Source organism: Staurois parvus, unplaced genomic scaffold, assembly GCF_062004578.1.
Source record: "Staurois parvus isolate SC_StPar_1 unplaced genomic scaffold, SC_StPar_1.0 ptg002023l, whole genome shotgun sequence".
NCBI classification, from domain to species: Eukaryota; Metazoa; Chordata; class Amphibia; order Anura; family Ranidae; genus Staurois; species Staurois parvus.
The window spans coordinates 168,178-185,646 of NW_028319819.1; the positions used below are offsets into that span (position 1 = coordinate 168,178).

General features: G+C 48.8%; 1 pseudogene; it reads right to left on the bottom strand.

Moving 5' to 3' along the window:
* Positions 1–7,990: 7,990 nt before the first annotated feature.
* Positions 7,991–10,035, bottom strand: LOC149433018 (E3 ubiquitin/ISG15 ligase TRIM25-like; annotated as a pseudogene).
* Positions 10,036–17,469: the final 7,434 nt, after the last annotated feature.

Here is a 17,469-nt window from a genome sequence, read left to right on the forward strand (position 1 = left end):
TTGCTTTGGTACCAATAATCCCAATCTGTGTGTATTACTTAGTCTGTGTGGAAGTTATAGAGTCTGCAAGATACGGTACCAATCATTGGATCACACCTGACCACACCTAACCACACCTGATCACACCTGACCACACCTGACCACACCTGACCACACCTGACCACACCTCATCACACCTGACCACACCTAACCACACCTGACCACACCTCATCACACCTGACCACACCTGACCACACCTGACCACGTCTGATCACACCTGATCACACCTGACCACACCTGATCACACCTTGGCACCTGATCACAACTGACCACACCTGATCACACCTTGGCACCTGACCACACCTGAACTCACCTGATCACACCTGACCACACCTGATCACAGCTGACCACTCCTGATCACACCTGACCACACCTGATCACACCTGATCACACCTGGTCACACCTAATCACACCTGATCACACCTGACCACTCCTGACCACTCCAAACCACACCTGATCACAGCTGACCACACCTGACCACACCTGATCCCACCTGACCACACCTGACCACACCTGATCACACCTGACCACACCTGATCACACCTGACCACACCTGATCACACCTGAACACACTTGATCACACCTGATCACACCTTGACACCTGACCACACCTGATCACACCTGACCACACCTGATCACAGCTGACCACACCTGATCACACCTTGACACCTGACCACACCTGACCACACCTGATCACACCTGAACACACCTGATCACACCTGACCACACCTGATCACACCTTGGCACCTGACCACATTTGACCACACCTGACTACAGCTGATCACACCTGACCACACCTGACCACACCTGATATACTGACGGCCGATCTAATTTCTGGAGACACTAACAAGCCAGGACAGGACAGATTCCCCCAAATGACCCCTTTTTGGAAATTAGACATTCCAAGGTATTTTGTAAGATTCATAGTGAGTTTTTTGAACCTGCAATTTTTCCCACAATTCTTTGTAAAAAATAAATAAAATTAGTTTTTTTTCACATAATTGTTATAGTATCCACTTGCCCTCCAGGGGATTTACCCGGCTTAATGACCACGCCTCTTTTTGCTACAGTGATCAATGCAAAAAAAAAAAGCACCGACGCTGTACTAATGGCACTGGGTAGGAAGGGGTTAACATGAGGGACGATCAAAGGGTTAGCTGTGTGATGGGAATGTGTTACTAGGGGGTGGTGTCTGTTACTAGGAGGCGGGAGGGTGTGCTTCTCTGCTATGTGAGCGCACCAAAGGGGGCGGAGTTTGATACCGATCGACGATTTCTATGGAAGAACTCCTCAAGATGTTTTCCAAGTATTAACCCCTTCCTGCCTGGCCCATGTACATAAACGGCCGGACCGGAGCTGTGCAGGAGCGGGTGGATGTTTATAAATGGCATCCGCATCCTGGGAGCGCACGGCAACATGATCCGGAGGACACACGGAACACCGATCGCTGTACGGGACCTCTGTGTGAGGTGTTGATCATGTGATCAATGATTGGCCAATCAGTGATTACATGAATAGTAGTAAGCAAGATGCCACTTCCTGACATCATTGCTTACTACGTGTGAAATCTGTGAATGATCACAGAGATCACATGGTAGAGGGCAATTCACAACAGCCTTTTACCATGTGACAAGCTGTGACCAATCACACTCAATGGCTGCAGGAATGCAGACAGAGAGAAGGAGAAATGACTCCTCTTACATCCTATATGGGTGTAAAAGCAATCAGTGTAAAAAAAAAAAAAATCTTCATCACCCCCCACAAGTAGTACAGTGTCACCATGGTGACACTGCAGTGTTAGGGTGACAGTATGTAAAAAAAAATCTTAAATAATAATATAAAAAATAAAATAAAAATGTAAAAATATGTTTTGAAAAATTATAATTTTTGGTTATAAACTAATTGGGTTATTTTTTTTACTAAAAAGATAACAGAATACATTTTGGAGAACATTTATGAAGAAAGATTATTTATTTGCAAACGTTTATAAGAGAAACACTTTTTTTTTCAAAATGTTTATACTTTCATTTATATAGCAAAAAAATAAAAATCCCGGCGGTGAATAAATCCCACCAAAATAAAGCTTTATGTGTCTCAAAAAATGCAAACAAATTAATCTGAGTACAGTGTTGCATGACCGCGCAATTGTCATTCATAGTGTGATAGCGCTGAAAGCTGAAAATTGGCCTGGACAGGAAGGGGGGGCGAAGGGCGGGGGTGGGGAAAGTGTCCGGACTAGAAGGGGGGGAAAGTGTCCGGACTGAAGGGGGGAAGTGTCCGGACTGGAAAGTGTCCGGACTGGAAGGGGGGGAAGTGTCCGGACTGGAAGGGGGGGAAGTGTCCGGACTGGAAGGGGGGGGAAAGTGTCCGGACTGGAAGGGGGGGAAAGTGTCCGGACTGGAAGGGGGGAAGTGTCCGGACTGAAGGAGGGAAAGTGTCCGGACTGGAAGGGGGGAAAGTGTCCAGACTGGAAGGGGGGGGGAAAGTGTCCGGACTGGAAGGGGGTGAAAGTGTCCGGACTGGAAGGGGGGAAAGTGTCCGGACTGGAAGGGGGTGAAATGTCCAGACTGGAAGGGGGGAAATGTACAGACTGGAAGGGGGGAAAGTGTCCGGACTTGAAGGGGGGGAAAGTGTACGGACTGGAAGGGAGGGAAAAGTGTCCGGACTGGAAGGGGGGGAAGTGTCCGGACTGGAAGGGGGGGAAAGTGTCCGGACTGGAAGGGGGTGAAAGTGTCCGGACTGGAAGGGGGGGAAAGTGTCAGGACTGGAAGGGGGGGAAGTGTCTGGACTGGAAGGGGGTTAAATGTCCAGACTGGAAGGGGGTGAAAGTGTCCGGACTGGAAGGGGGGGAAATGTCAAGACTGGAAGGGGGGAAATTGTCCGGACTGCAAGGAGGGGAAAGTGTCCGGACTGCAAGGGGGGGAAAGTGTCCGGACTGGAAGGAGGGGAAGTGTCCAGAATGGAAGGGGGGGAAGTGTCCGGACTGGAAGGGAGGGGGGGAAGTGTCTGGACTAGAAGGGGAGGAAAGTGTCCGGACTGAAGGAAGGGAAGTTTCCGGACTAGAAGGGGGGGAAAGTGGCCAGACTGGAAGGGGGGGGAAAGTGTCTGGACTGGAAGGGGGGGGGGGAGTGTCCGGACTGGAAGGAGGGGAAAGTGTCCAGACTGGAAGGAGGGGAAATGTCCGGACTGGAAGGAGGGGAAGTGTCCGCACTTGAAGGGAGGGGGGGAAGTGTCCAGACTGGAAGGAGGGGAAGTGTCCGCACTTGAAGGGAGGGGGGGAAGTGTCCAGACTGGAAGGGGGGAAAGTGTCCGGACTGGAAGGGGAGGGGGGGAAGTGTCCGGACTAGAAGGGGGGAAAAGTGTCCGGACTGGAAGGGGGGGGGGAAGTGTCCAGACTGGAAGGGGGGGGAGTGTCCGGACTGGAAGGGGGGGAAAGTGTCCGGACTGGAAGGAGGGGAAAGTGTCCGGACTGGAAGGAGGGGAAGTGTCCGCACTTGAAGGGAGGGGGGGAAGTGTCCGGACTGGAAGGGGGGAAAGTGTCCGGACTGGAAGGAGGGGAAGTGTCTGGACTGGAAGGAGGGGAAGTGTCCACACTGGAAGGGAGGAGGGGAAGTGTCCGGACTAGAAGGGAAGGAAAGTGCCCGGACTGGAATGGGGGAAATGTCCGGACTGGAAGGGGGGGAAGTGTCCAGACTGGAAAGAGGGGGGGAAAGTGTCCAGACTGGAAGGGGGGGGGAAGTGTCCAGACTGGAAGGGGGGGAAAGTGTCTGGACTTGAAGGAGGGGAAAGTGTCCGGACTTGAAGCAGGGGAAATGTCCGGACTGGAAGGGGGGGAAAGTGTCCGGACTGGAAGGGGGGGAAAGTGTCCGGACTGGAAGGGGGGGAAAGTGTCCGGACTGGAAGGGGGGAAGTGTCCACAATGGAAGGGAGGGAAAGTGTCCACACTGGAAGGGGGTGAAAGTGTCTGGACTTGAAGGAGGGGAAAGTGTCCGGACTTGAAGCAGGGGAAATGTCCGGACTGGAAGGGGGGGAAATGTCCGAACTCGAAGGGGGGGAAAGTGTCCGGACTGGAAGGAGGGGAAGTGTCCGCACTTGAAGGGAGGGGGGGAAGTGTCCGCACTTGAAGGGGGGGGAAAGTGTCCGGACTGGAAGGGGAGGAAAGTGTCCACACTGGAAGGGGGCGAAAGTATCCAGACTGGAAGGAGGGGAAGTGTCCGCAGTGGAAGGGAGGGGAAATGTCCAGACTATAAAGGGGGGAAATGTCCAGACTGGAAGGGGGTGAAAGTGTCCAGACTGGAAGGGGGTGAAAGTATCCGGACTGGAAGGGGGGAAAGTGTCCAGACTGGAAGGAGGGGAAAGTGTCCGGACTGGAAGGGGGGCAAAGTGTCCGGACTGGAAGGAGGGGAAAGTGTCCGGACTGGAAGGAGGGAAAATTGTCTGGACTGGAAGGGGGGGCAAAGTGTCCGGACTGGAAGGGGGGAAAGTGTCCAGACTGGAAGGGGGGGGGGAAAGTGTCCGGACTGGAAGGGGGGGGAAGTGTCCGGACTGGAAGGGGGGAAAGTGTCCGGACTGGAAGGAGGGAAAATGTCCGGATTGGAAGGGGGGAAGTGTCCGGACTGGAAGGGGGGAAGTGTCCGGACTGGAAGGAGGGGAAGTGTCCGGACTGGAAGGAGGGGAAGTGTCCGCACTGGAAGGGAGGGGGGAAGTGTCCGGACTGGAAGGGGAGGAAAGTGTCCGGACTGGAATGGGGGAAATGTCCGGACTGGAAGGGGGGGGAAGTGTCCGGACTGGAAGGGGGGGAAAGTGTCCGGACTGGAAGGGGGGAAGTGTCCACAATGGAAGGGAGGGAAAGTGTCCGGACTGGAAGGGGGTGAAAGTGTCTGGACTTGAAGGAGGGGAAAGTGTCCGGACTTGAAGCAGGGGAAATGTCCGGACTGGAAGGGGGGGAAATGTCCGAACTGGAAGGGGGGGAAGTGTCCGGACTGGAAGGAGGGGAAGTGTCCGCACTTGAAGGGAGGGGGGGAAGTGTCCGCACTTGAAGGGGGGGGAAAGTGTCCGGACTGGAAGGGGAGGAAAGTGTCCACACTGGAAGGGGGCGAAAGTATCCAGACTGGAAGGAGGGGAAGTGTCCGCAGTGGAAGGAAGGGGAAATGTCCAGACTATAAAGGGGGGAAATGTCCAGACTGGAAGGGGGTGAAAGTGTCCAGACTGGAAGGGGGTAAAGTGTCCGGACTGGAAGGGGGGGAAAGTGTCCGGACTGGAAGGAGGGGAAAGTGTCCGGACTGGAAGGGGGGGAAAGTGTCCGGACTGGAAGGAGGGGAAAGTGTCCGGACTGGAAGGGGGGAAAGTGTCCGGACTGGAAGGAGGGGAAAGTGTCCGGACTGGAAGGAGGGAAAATTGTCTGGACTGGAAGGGGGGGCAAAGTGTCCGGACTGGAAGGGGGAAAGTGTCTAGACTGGAAGGAGGGAAAATGTCCGGATTGGAAGGGGGGGAAAGTGTCTGGACTGGAAGGGGGGAAGTGTCCGGACTGGAAGGAGGGGAAGTGTCCACACTGGAAGGGAGGGGGGGAAGTGTACGGACTGGAAGGGGAGGAAAGTGTCCGGACTGGAAGGGGGGGGGGAAGTGTCCAGACTTGAAGGGGGGGAAAGTGTCCGGACTGAAGGGGGGAAAAGTGTCCGGACTGGAAGGGGGGGAAGTGTCAGGACTGGAAGGGGGGGAAAGTGTCCGGACTGAAGGGGGGGAAAGTGTCCGGACTGAAAGGGGGGGAAGTGTCCGGACTGGAAGGGGGGGAAAGTGTCTGGACTGGAAGAGGGGGAAGTGTCCGGACTGGAAGGGAGGGGAAGTGTCCGGACTAGAAGTGGGTGAAAGTGTCCGGACTGGAAGGGGGGGAAAGTGTCCAGATTGGAAGGGGTGAAAGTGTCCGGACTGGAAGGGGGGAAAGTGTCCGGACTGGAAACAAGTCTCTTGAACACGGTTATATCACATGTATGTTGGAATGCCTGTTCCCACATGTGTGTACGTTTGGCCGGATGATTCAAGCCATCGCCATTAATAGACATCATTTTAATAGCCATTGAATCGATCGATTTGCCGACATTAATGGGGGCCGAACCAAGGGGCCCCTAAAGCGGTAATACGTTTGTATGCGCTGGTCAGGTAAACCATTCCGACTGTCAGGAATGACACCGTAGTAGAAACAAGAAGGAAACAAAAAAACAAATACAGAGAACAAATCAGTAACAAATAGGATCTCAGCCGCGATCGGAACGCAATGAAAACCGCATTGTACTGTGTTGGGTAGTACCCCTCAGGGGCAGGGCTTACACTTTTGACATGGCATGTGGGCGGGACCATGAGATGGCGGTATAGGGTGAATGTTTGGCGTTGGTCAGTGACCAGGTTCCACTCTGGAGATGCTCTGGTGGTGGAAGAATGTTATGCGTGGCTTTGTGGGAGAATGTCGCACTCTCCGAGACATTGCACCCCTTCCTCTAGGCTGTGGATTGTGATGATCGACTCATTCTGGGGACCATCAATTTAGTGGGGTGACCACAACGTCCAATCATTTTGTGGTTTGTTATCTGGAGAAGATCGGTCCCGAGAGGCACGGTGCGCTTAGATAAATCTGTGAAAAGCTGTAAAGAGGAGAATGGCGCAGGCACAGGTTGGGGTTTGGGCGCCATTTGCGGGATTCATTCTTGGAGGTGACAAGAATGAGTTGTCATGGAGACATGTGGAGGGATTTAGGTGTCACATAGGAGGGTTTGGGTGCCATTTGCGGGATTCATTCTTGGAGGTGACAATAATGAGTTGTCATGGAGACATGTGGAGGGATTTAGGTGTCACATAGGAGGGTTTGGGCTCCATTTGCGGGATTCGTTCTTGGAGGTGACAAAAATGAGTTGTCATGGAGACATGTGGAGGGATTTAGGTGTCACATAGAAGGGTTTGGGCTTCATTTGCGGGATTCGTTCTTGGAGGTGACAAGAATGAGTTGTCATGGAGACATGTGGAGGGATTTAGGTGTCACATAGGAGGGTTTGGGCTCCATTTGTGGGATTCGTTCTTGGAGGTGACAACAATGAGTTGTCATGGAGACATGTGGAGGGATTTAGGTGTCACATAGGAGGGTTTGGGAAGGTCATGGATTCCATCCATGGTCACATCTGGGTTTGTACCCTCAGGTAAGAGGCCAGGAAAGAGCTCTCGGGGATCTGCTCCCGATTGGTCGGTTTGGATGAATTCTGCAATACCTCTTATTGAGTTTTGTCTTCCCTCCCCTCTGTGAGTGTTGTCTTCCCCCCCTCTATGAGTGTTGTCTCCCCCCCCCCCTGTGAGTGTTGTCTTCCCCCCTCTATGAGTGTTGTCTCCCCCCTGTGAGTGTTGTCTTCCCCCGCTCTATGAGTGTTGTCTCCCCCCCCCGTGAGTGTTGTCTCCCCCCCTGTGAGTGTTGTCTTCCCCCCTCTATGAGTGTTGTCTCCCCCCTGTGAGTGTTGTCTTCCCCCCTCTATGAGTGTTGTCTCCCCCCTGTGAGTGTTGTCTTCCCCCCTCTATGAGTGTTGTCTCCCCCCCGTGAGTGTTGTCTCCCCCCCCCCCCCGTGAGTGTTGTCTCCCCCCCCGTGAGTGTTGTCTCCCCCCCCCCCCCGTGAGTGTTGTCTCCCCCCAGACTTTGATTTTGCTGTGTGTTATCTCTGTTCTCTTTTTCTTTTCTCCTCCCCTACATCTCTCCCAACATTCTGCTTTCCCTTTGTGATCCGTCCTGCTGGGACCTGAAGAAGGAACATTCCCCGAAATCTCGTCCTCACAATTGTATGTTAGTGCAAATAAAAGACGTATCCCGTCAGGACTACATGGTTATTGACAGTTGAATATATGACAGGTTTTTACAGTAGCAATAAAATGCAGATAATTATTTGACAGTGAAAAATAATTTTTGGTCATAAAAAATTAGTTATTTTTTACTGTTGAAAAATTACATTTATTTTTAACAGTTGAAAAACAACAGTTTTTTTAGTTGAAAAAGTACAGTTTTTTTGACAGAGGCAAACAATTAGTTATTTTTTTGTCAGTTAAAAAAAAATTATTTTTGACAGTAGAAAAATTAGGGTTTTTTCGTCAGTAAAAAAAATGATATTTGCAAAAATTGACAGTTATTATTGACGGTTAAAAAAATGATGTTTTTGTTGTCATTTAAAAAAATTGTTATTTTTTGTCAGTAGAAAAATGAGTTATATTTGACATTTGAAAATGACAGGTAATTTTTTACATCTCTCATTTATGGCTCCTCCCACATATCTTTATAAAACCTCCCACTACATATACCCCGGCATGGAGGGGCTGAGTGAAGGTGGTGGTGAAGGTGTGGAGGTGTCGGATCGGGTCACACAGATCATAGAAGGAGATCCGCCCGGCCTCATAATCCAGATATATCCTGACTCTGGTACTGGAGACACCGCCGGGGAATGGGGTCCTATTACTGTCATGTTTCACTGAGTACTCATCACTCCACAACCTCTCCAACCCCCAGGACTTCTTATTATATCCAATCCGTGACTGATCTCCTCCCCTGTCTATATTGGGGTAACACATCCCGACTCTCCAGTGATTTGCCCCCCCGACATCCACGTCCCAATAATGTCTCCCGGAGGAGAAGCTCTGACTGCTCATCACCTGAGAATAATCCTGAATCTCTCTGGTGTTTCTGGCTGATTCTGATGTGATGATGACCAGGATGCAGTTTTCCTGTCATCTGATATATGTAGAAGATTACCAGCTGTCCTCACATCCAGTAATATGTCTGTAACCCCCGACAACCCCCATGTTTGCTGTACAGCCCCCATATTTGGTCCTCCAGTGGGGGAGGGTTAGAGGCGTTTCCTGGATGGTGGACCATTGATGGGACCTTTGCCCTTTGTAGTAGAATGTGGAGAGACATGTGTGCCTGTACATTTCTGTACATTGACCTCAGACATGATATCAGATAAACCCGTGTGTAATGTGTGTGAGATCCCCCCCACATCCCCATCCCCTCCATCATGGAGGAGGTTCTCATGTCTCTCTCTGTCCTCATCATCACCATCCTCAGTATCACACAAGTCACCTGTGTCTGATTCCTGTAGGACAGTCAGTAAATCCGTCATGTTACAGAGCTTCTCAATGTCCCTCATCTTCCTGGACAGCTCCTCCTTCTTTATTTCCAGATCCCGAATATAATCCAACATGGGACGGGATACCCGCTCTGCCCACCAGGAGATGTCCCTCAGGACTCTCTTCTCCAGGTCTTCCAGACGTCTCCTGAGGTCTCTGAACAGGGAAGTGACTCTCTTGGTTTCATCATCTGCTTTTCCTTGTACTTTCCTCCTGCGTTCCTGCAGACTCTGGACTCTTTTCTCCATCTCCTCTCTCTCTGTCATCAGTTTCTGCAGAACATTCCTCAGTTTCTTCTTCTTCATCTCAGAGGCCTCCTCCAGAGTCTCCACCTGGTGTCCCCGATGTTCTCCGGCCAAACTGCAGGACACACAGATACAGGTGGAGTCCTCGCTGCAGTAATACTTCAGTAGTTCCTTATGGATGGAGCATTTCCTGTCCTTCAGGGAAGTGGTGGGGTCACATAGGACGTGTTCTGGTGACTTGCTGTGGACTCTCAGGTGGTTGTCACACAGAGAAGCTTCACACAGCAGACAGGATTTCACAGCCGGTACAGGAGTGTGAATACAGTGAGTACAGAAGACCCCGGACTCCTCCTGCTCTGGATGGGTAGACTGGAAGTTCTCCACTATGTTACGTAGTGTTATGTTCCTCCTTAGTGCAGGACGTTCCTGGAACTCTTCTCTGCATTCAGGACAGGAATAACCTCCAGACTCCTCCTGTGTATCCAACACACGGCCAATACAGTCCCGGCAGAAGTTGTGTCCACATTTCAGGGTTACAGGATCTGTATAAATGTTCAGACAGATGGAACATTCCAGCTCCTTCCTCAGATCAGCAGATGCCATCGCTGAGAGCAGAAGACAGAATGACGGGGAAAGTCTCTGACACTCCGTATCCAATGTGACCCGTTCTGTACACTCCTACACGGGGCGAGGTGTACATTCCTACACAGGGAGAGGCTGGGACTGAGACACGTAGCTAGAAGAATTCTTCTACAGAAGGACACAGACACGTAATAAGTAGTGACGGGTCCAACACCCCCCTGTTCGGTTCACGGTCCAACATATCAACTTGAAGAAAGTTCAACCGAAAACTTTAAACTCAATGCAAGTCTATGGGACTGGAACTTGTAAATGGAAAAGTGTCCATTCTGAAGGCTTTTATGCCAGTTATTGGCCCCAGACGTGGTATGGGGACTCGGGGACGGCCCTGAGGGACAGGAATCAGTGGGGGGAAAGATCAAAAAGTACCATTTTTAAAGGGGCCGTCATTTTTCATTGCTTAAAGTAAAAAAAAAATGAAAAATTTAATTATCATACCTGGGGGGTCCCCATAAACTCCCTGCAAAGTTGCACATCTTTACAATGTATAGGACCTGCTTCACCACGACTGACATTAATATTAAAAAAGACGTGTGGGGTCCCCCCTAATCCATAACCGACCCTTTAGGACCAGTGGGAAGGTTAGGAGGGACCCCACAGTGAATTTTTTTTTTAAAGTGGGTGGGGTTCCCCCTAAGATCCACACCAGGCCCTTTAGGCCTTATAGGACTTCTTTTCAAATCTTTTCTATTAATTTTTGGTAACACAGTTACAGTAACAATAACAAAGATATATGAAGGCAGAAATTCCACATAGACACGTCTCAGCAGTCTGGCGCTAATACGCTCTTAGATCTAGAAAAGCATTTATAAAATGGGACATTGTTTTATTAAAGGACTTGTCAAAGACCCTGTACTGCGGGTTTACACTACACTTTTGATTTTTTTGTGAATTAGTAGCGGTACCATGTACCGCAGACTCATTCACGTAGGGGGGGCGGGATCTGGGGCCCCCTTGTTAAGGGGGGCTTCCAGATTCTGATAAGCCCCCCTCCCGCAGACCCCCACAACCACCGGCCAGAGTGGCCATCAACAAGGGGACAAGGTGCTTTGGGGAGTGCTCCCCTGCCCCAAAGTACCCCCCCATGTTAAGGGTATGTGGCCTGGTATTTTTCAGGAGGGGGGGCTCGCTCATCACCCCCCCTTTCCTGACCTGCCGGGCTGCATGCTCGGATAAGGGTCTGGTATGGATTTTGGATGGACCCCATGCCGTTTTTTTTTTTTCATTTCGGCATGGAGTTCCACCTTAATATCCATACCAGACCCGAAGGGCTTGGTGTGGATGGAAGGGGGGACCCCCGAAGGGCTTGGTGTGGATGGAAGGGGGGACCCCCGAAAGGCTTGGTGTGGATGGGAGGGGGGACCCCTGAAGGGCTTGGTGTGGATGGAAGGAGGGACCCCGAAGGGCTTGGTGTGGATGGGAGGGGGGACCCCCGAAGGGCTTGGTGTGGATGGGAGGGGGACCCCTGAAGGGCTTGGTGTGGATGGAAGGGGGGACCCCCAAAGGGCTTGGTGTGGATGGGAGGGGGGACCCCTGAAGGGCTTGGTGTGGATGGGAGGGGGGACCCCCAAATGGCTTGGTGTGGATGGGAGGGGGACCCCCGAAGGGCTTGGTGTGGGTGGGAGGGGGGACCCCCGAACTGCTTGGTGTGGATGGGAGGGGGGACATTCGAAGGGCTTGGTGTGGATGGGAGGGGGGACCCCATGCCATTTTTTATTTATTATGGTTCTGGTTTTTAAATGTAATTTTCCCTTTTTTTCCTTCACTATAGCTCAGAAATTCACCTGTCACTTCCCCTCCCCCCCCCAGCTAACAGAGAAAGTTTTCTTGGAATTTATATCCCTAAAGGAAACAATGTTTACTTTTAGTTTATAAAAGATACAAAGTTTTCTGTAACTTAGGGGAAAGTGACTTCTAAGATTGTGAACTATAGTGAAGAGAAAGAAAAGGCGGCATTTGCATTTGAAAATCAGCGCCGACATACACTTTGTATTGAGAAAAAAATTATTAACAATTGTGTAAACCGAGGCGTTATTTTCAATGGATTTTCATTCATAAGCCAAAAATTCTGTTCCCCGAGGCGTTGGGACCCCGAAGTACGCCTGTATTACTATTGTAATCCTTTGTATTGGGATACATAGAACCAACATACATGTGAATTGGTAACATAGCACAACATGTGTGTCACATGTGAGATATCTGGTAGTTACACTGACCTTGCCCAGGGACTTCGGGTGGATTCACACCACAGAAATACAGGCAGGATTAGTGTCACAGCTCCGTGGATTAGTGGTTAGCACTGCTGCCTCACAACACTAGGGTTGTTGGTTTGATTCCCAACCACAGCAATGACTTTGTATGATCTCCGTGTGACTACCCTAACATACATGTGCTGGTGGCAGCATCTCTGCTTTCTGTCTAATGATCCCTAGAATGTGAATTAGAATGAGGCCTTGTCTGTTCAATCACCTTCAATGCTGCATCTTATGTGAGTGTCAAATGATGGGAGGAGATAAGGGCCGGGACTAATCATTGATTGGATAATGCTGGTTTGCACTCTGCCCCCTTTTGGGAAGGATTTGTAAAGCAAAGAGCTGAGAGAGAGAAGAGTGAGAGAGAAAAGGATTAAAAAAAAATTAATAAAATAATGGCATGGAGTAACCCCCCCCAAATCCATAACAGACCCTTATCCCAGCATGCAGATATCGCATGCCTTCAAAGATTTATTTCCTTTGTTGAATTGCCTGCTTGGTTCACACTCGATGCAATTTAAATTGTGCTTTTTGTTGGCAATTTCACCGTGTTTTCTTTAGATTTACCAATGAGTTATTGCGTTTTCAATTGTGTTTTGCATTGCGGTTTCTATTGTAGTCTAGATGTGAAATCGCTACAAAATGCTAAAAAAGGTAGACAAGAACGATGTTTGAAATTGTGCTGCAGCAAATCGCTTACGTTAAGACACTCACATCCACATTCATTAGATCGGATATCAGGTACAATTTCAATTCCCAAATTGCACCTGAAATCATGCACCCTGGATGCGACTTGGCATGCGATTTGCATGCCCTGCGACTTGAAAATTGCATGCTAAATTGCACCCGATGTGACTGGGGGCTAACACCACAGTCACATCTAATACGATTTGGAAATTGGGCAACTTACAGTGAAGCCGCACGCAGGGGCGGACTGACCATTTGAGCACTTGGGCACTACCCGAGGGCCCGGGGTCAGTAGGGGGCCCCATGAGATGCTTCTGGTGCCTTTCATTGGCTTTTTCATAGGCTGGGCGAAGACACAGGGGCCCCATGATCCCCTATTGCCCGGGGGCCCCATGAGTTGTCAGTCCGATTTCAAAATCAGATTGGATGTGAATGGAGCCTATAGTGGACAATAGGGTGCGACGTGGCCTACGATTTGCAAGTCACCTAGCATGCAAATCACATGCCACATTGCACCCGATGACTGGGGGCTACCCTGGTCACATCAAAGAGGATTTTGAAGTGGTGCGACTTACACTACAGTCACATCATGTGATTTACAGTGAAGTCAGGTGATTTCAAAGTCGGGGGACATGCTGATTTAAAGTGTGATTTACAACACATCTGACACAGATCTCTCTGCAAAACGCATGAAAAGTCGTGTATTCCTTACTTTAGAAATTGTTGCGGCTCTGACCAAGTTTGAACCACACCAATATGAACGCTCTAATAGCGGTCACATGGAGTGCGACTTGGCATGTGATTTGCATGACATGTGACTTACAAATCGTATGCCAAGTCGCACCCCATTGTCTGCTATTAGAGCGGTCACATGGGTGCGTTTCCGACACTGATTTCTATAGTAGTACATGTACTACTTTTGTGGCAATTTGCATAGAGATCTGTGTCAGATGTCTTGCAAATCGTAAGGAAATCGGCATCTTCACTGTACGTCACACAATTTCTAAATGGGCTTTGATGTGACCGCGGTGTAAGGCCTTTTTATGTTTGATTTCCTGAGTGTTTTCCGATTTATGGGAAATGCCGCATACTAGCAAAAGTGAATTGACATTTTCAGTATTGCATGCGAGATGTGGTCATGTGACTGCCTTAACTCATGCGATAATCTGGAGGGAATTGTGCCCATAGGGCCAAGAAATATTGCCAATAGGGTTCCCTTTCACATCCCTGTTCAATGTTCTGTTGTATGCTGCACAGGTACACGTCACTGTGGCTTTCTTTCTGACTCTGATTTGTGGGGCCTGTATACCAAGGGTTACCGCAGGTGGGAAGAGGATTCATCAGGTGCAAACACTTTCACTGACCAAATGAATGACAGTGTTGGGTGTGGCCTACCTTATATAAAGAGTTGCAGTGGTGGGTGTGGCCTACCTTATATATAGAGATGCAGTAGTGGGTGAGTTTTGCCTGGTATAGGCACATTATTTCTGCAAGTCCTTGTCTGTGGTGGTTTGGGGAGGAAGAGATATTGTGGTGATTTGCCCCAGGCCACACTCACGCTGTGTTTGGGGGGGAGGAAGAGATATTGTGGTGAATTGCCCCAGGCCACACTCACGCTGTGTTTGGGGGGGGGAAGAGATATTGTGGTGAATTGCCCCAGGCCACACTCACGCTGTGTTTGGGGGGGGGGGAAGAGATATTGTGGTGAATTGCCCCAGGCCACACTCAGGCTGTGTTTGGGGGGGAGGAAGAGATATTGTGCTGAATTGCCCCAGGCCACACTCACGCTGTGTTTGGGGGGGAGGAAGAGATATTGTGGTGAATTGCCCCAGGCCACACTCACGCTGTGTTTGGGGGGGAGGAAGAGATATTGTGGTGAATTGCCCCCCCCCCAGGCCACACTCACGCTGTGTTTGGGGGGGGAGGAAGAGATATTGTGGTGAATTGCCCCAGGCCACACTCACGCTGTGTTTGGGGGGGGGGAAAAGAGATATTGTGGTGAATTGCCCCCAGGCCACACTCACGCTGTGTTTGGGGGGGAGAGATATTGTGGTGAATTGCCCCCAGGCCACACTCATGCTGTGTTTGGGGGGGGAAAGATATTGTGGTGAATTGCCCCAGGCCACACTCACGCTGTGTGTTGATGTGGGCTGTAAATGTTTTGCATGTTCTTCCTTCTAAGGTGTGTTTGTGTGTTATTGTACAATGATTGTGTTTTTTATCTTTGCATTGTAATCCTAACACATGTCCATTGCTCTGCTCTTCCAAGTTTGCTTTATTTAGAATGAAATGCAGTTTTCAGACAAACCTGGTGAGAAATGTCTGTGTGGGGGATTTGGGGAGGGGGGAGGTGTTATTTTGGCAGGTATGCATTTTTATATTGACATTTTAATCTGCAGCTTGTTTTGTAGCTAAGCCTAAGTGATTCATATTAACCATTTGTTTCCTGCTGTAACCTGTGAAAGCACAGTTCATTAGAAGTATTATCTTTTAGATTGTAAGCTCTTATGAGCAGGACCATTCTATTTTAGCAACATCAATCCTATCTTTTTTTTTTATTATTTTCACCAAGGTATTGAATGTACCTACTTGTTGTTGCTGTCCAAATAAATGTGGAATGTGTATTTGATGAATAAACATTTGGACTATGTATTTTTTGGGGGATTATTTCATGGTCTAGTTGAATGTAGCACAGTGGCTAAATGGTTAGCACTTCCACCTGGCGGTACTAGGGTTGTTGGTTCAAATCCCAACCATGGCATGTCCTGCCTGGAGGTTGCATGTTCTCCCTGTGCCTGTTTCCTCCGGGTACTCTGGTTTCCTCTCACACTCTAAAGACATGCTGGTAGGTTAATTGGATCCTGTCAAAATTGGCCCTAGTATTTGTATGAATGTAAGTTAGGGCCCTTAGTACGCCCCTTGAGGGTTAGGGACTGATGTGAGTTTACCACATCTATATGTAAAGCGCTGTGTAGATTGACAGCACTATATAAGTATCTGAAATAAATAAATAAATGTACTCGCACCCCTAACACTTATTTTTGCTAGCTATATAATATGCCCAAATCTTCCTTGTTAGAGCGCACATGTGCAAGTATGTCCAAACTAACAAACCAAAAGCCCCCTATTGCACCACAAGACTATGTTATGTACCAATGAATAGGTCGTGTTCAATGTGCAGCTAGATATTCTTCTTCTACAATCCTCTTAACAGTAATAAATTGGGCCCCCAATTTATATTGACTTTGGACCTTTACTGGCAAATATGTCATATACACAGTAGAGCTGCAAGCATACATTCACCAATGTCATATACACAGTATAGCTGCAAACATACATTCACCAATGTCATATACACAGTATAGCTGCACGCATACATTCACCAATGTCATATACACAGTATAGCTGCAAGCATACATTCACCAATGTCATATACACAGTAGAGCTGCAAACATACATTTACCAATGTCATATACACAGTAGAGCTGCAAGCATACATTCACCAATGTCATATACACAGTATAGCTGCAAGCATACATTCACCAATGTCATATACACAGTATAGCTGCAAGCATACATTCACCAATGTCATATACACAGTATAGCTGCAAACATACATTCACCAATGTCATATACACAGTATAGCTGCACGCATACATTCACCAATGTCATATACACAATGGAGCTGCATATAAAATTGCTATGGTGCACAAATAAATGCCAAGATGGCTGTTGGAGGAGGCAGTAGAGCAGCTGTCATACCGGAAATACGTCATGACATTGGCGGCAGGACGTTTGCACACATAATAAATAAATAAATAAATGTACTCGCACCCCTAACACTTATTTTTGCTAGCTATATAATATGCCCAAATCTTCCTTGTTAGAGCGCACATGTGCAAGTATGTCCAAACTAACAAACCAAAAGCCCCCTATTGCACCACAAGACTATGTTATGTACCAATGAATAGGTCGTGTTCAATGTGCAGCTAGATATTCTTCTTCTACAATCCTCTTAACAGTAATAAATTGGGCCCCCAATTTATATTGACTTTGGACCTTTACTGGCAAATATATATTCACCAATGTCATATACACAGTAGAGCTGCAAACATACATTCACCAATGTCATATACACAGTATAGCTGCAAACATACATTCACCAATGTCATATACACAATAGAGCTGCAAACATACATTCACCAATGTCATATACACAGTAGAGCTGCAAACATACATTCACCAAGGTCATATACACAGTATAGCCGCAAGCATACATTCACCAATGTCATATACACAGTAGAGCTGCAAGCATACATTCACCAATGTCATATACACAGTAGAGCTGCAAGCATACAGTCACCAATGTCATATACACAGTAGAGTGCAAGCATACATTCACCAATGTCATATACACAGTAGAGCTGCAAACATACATTCACCAATGTCATATACATAGT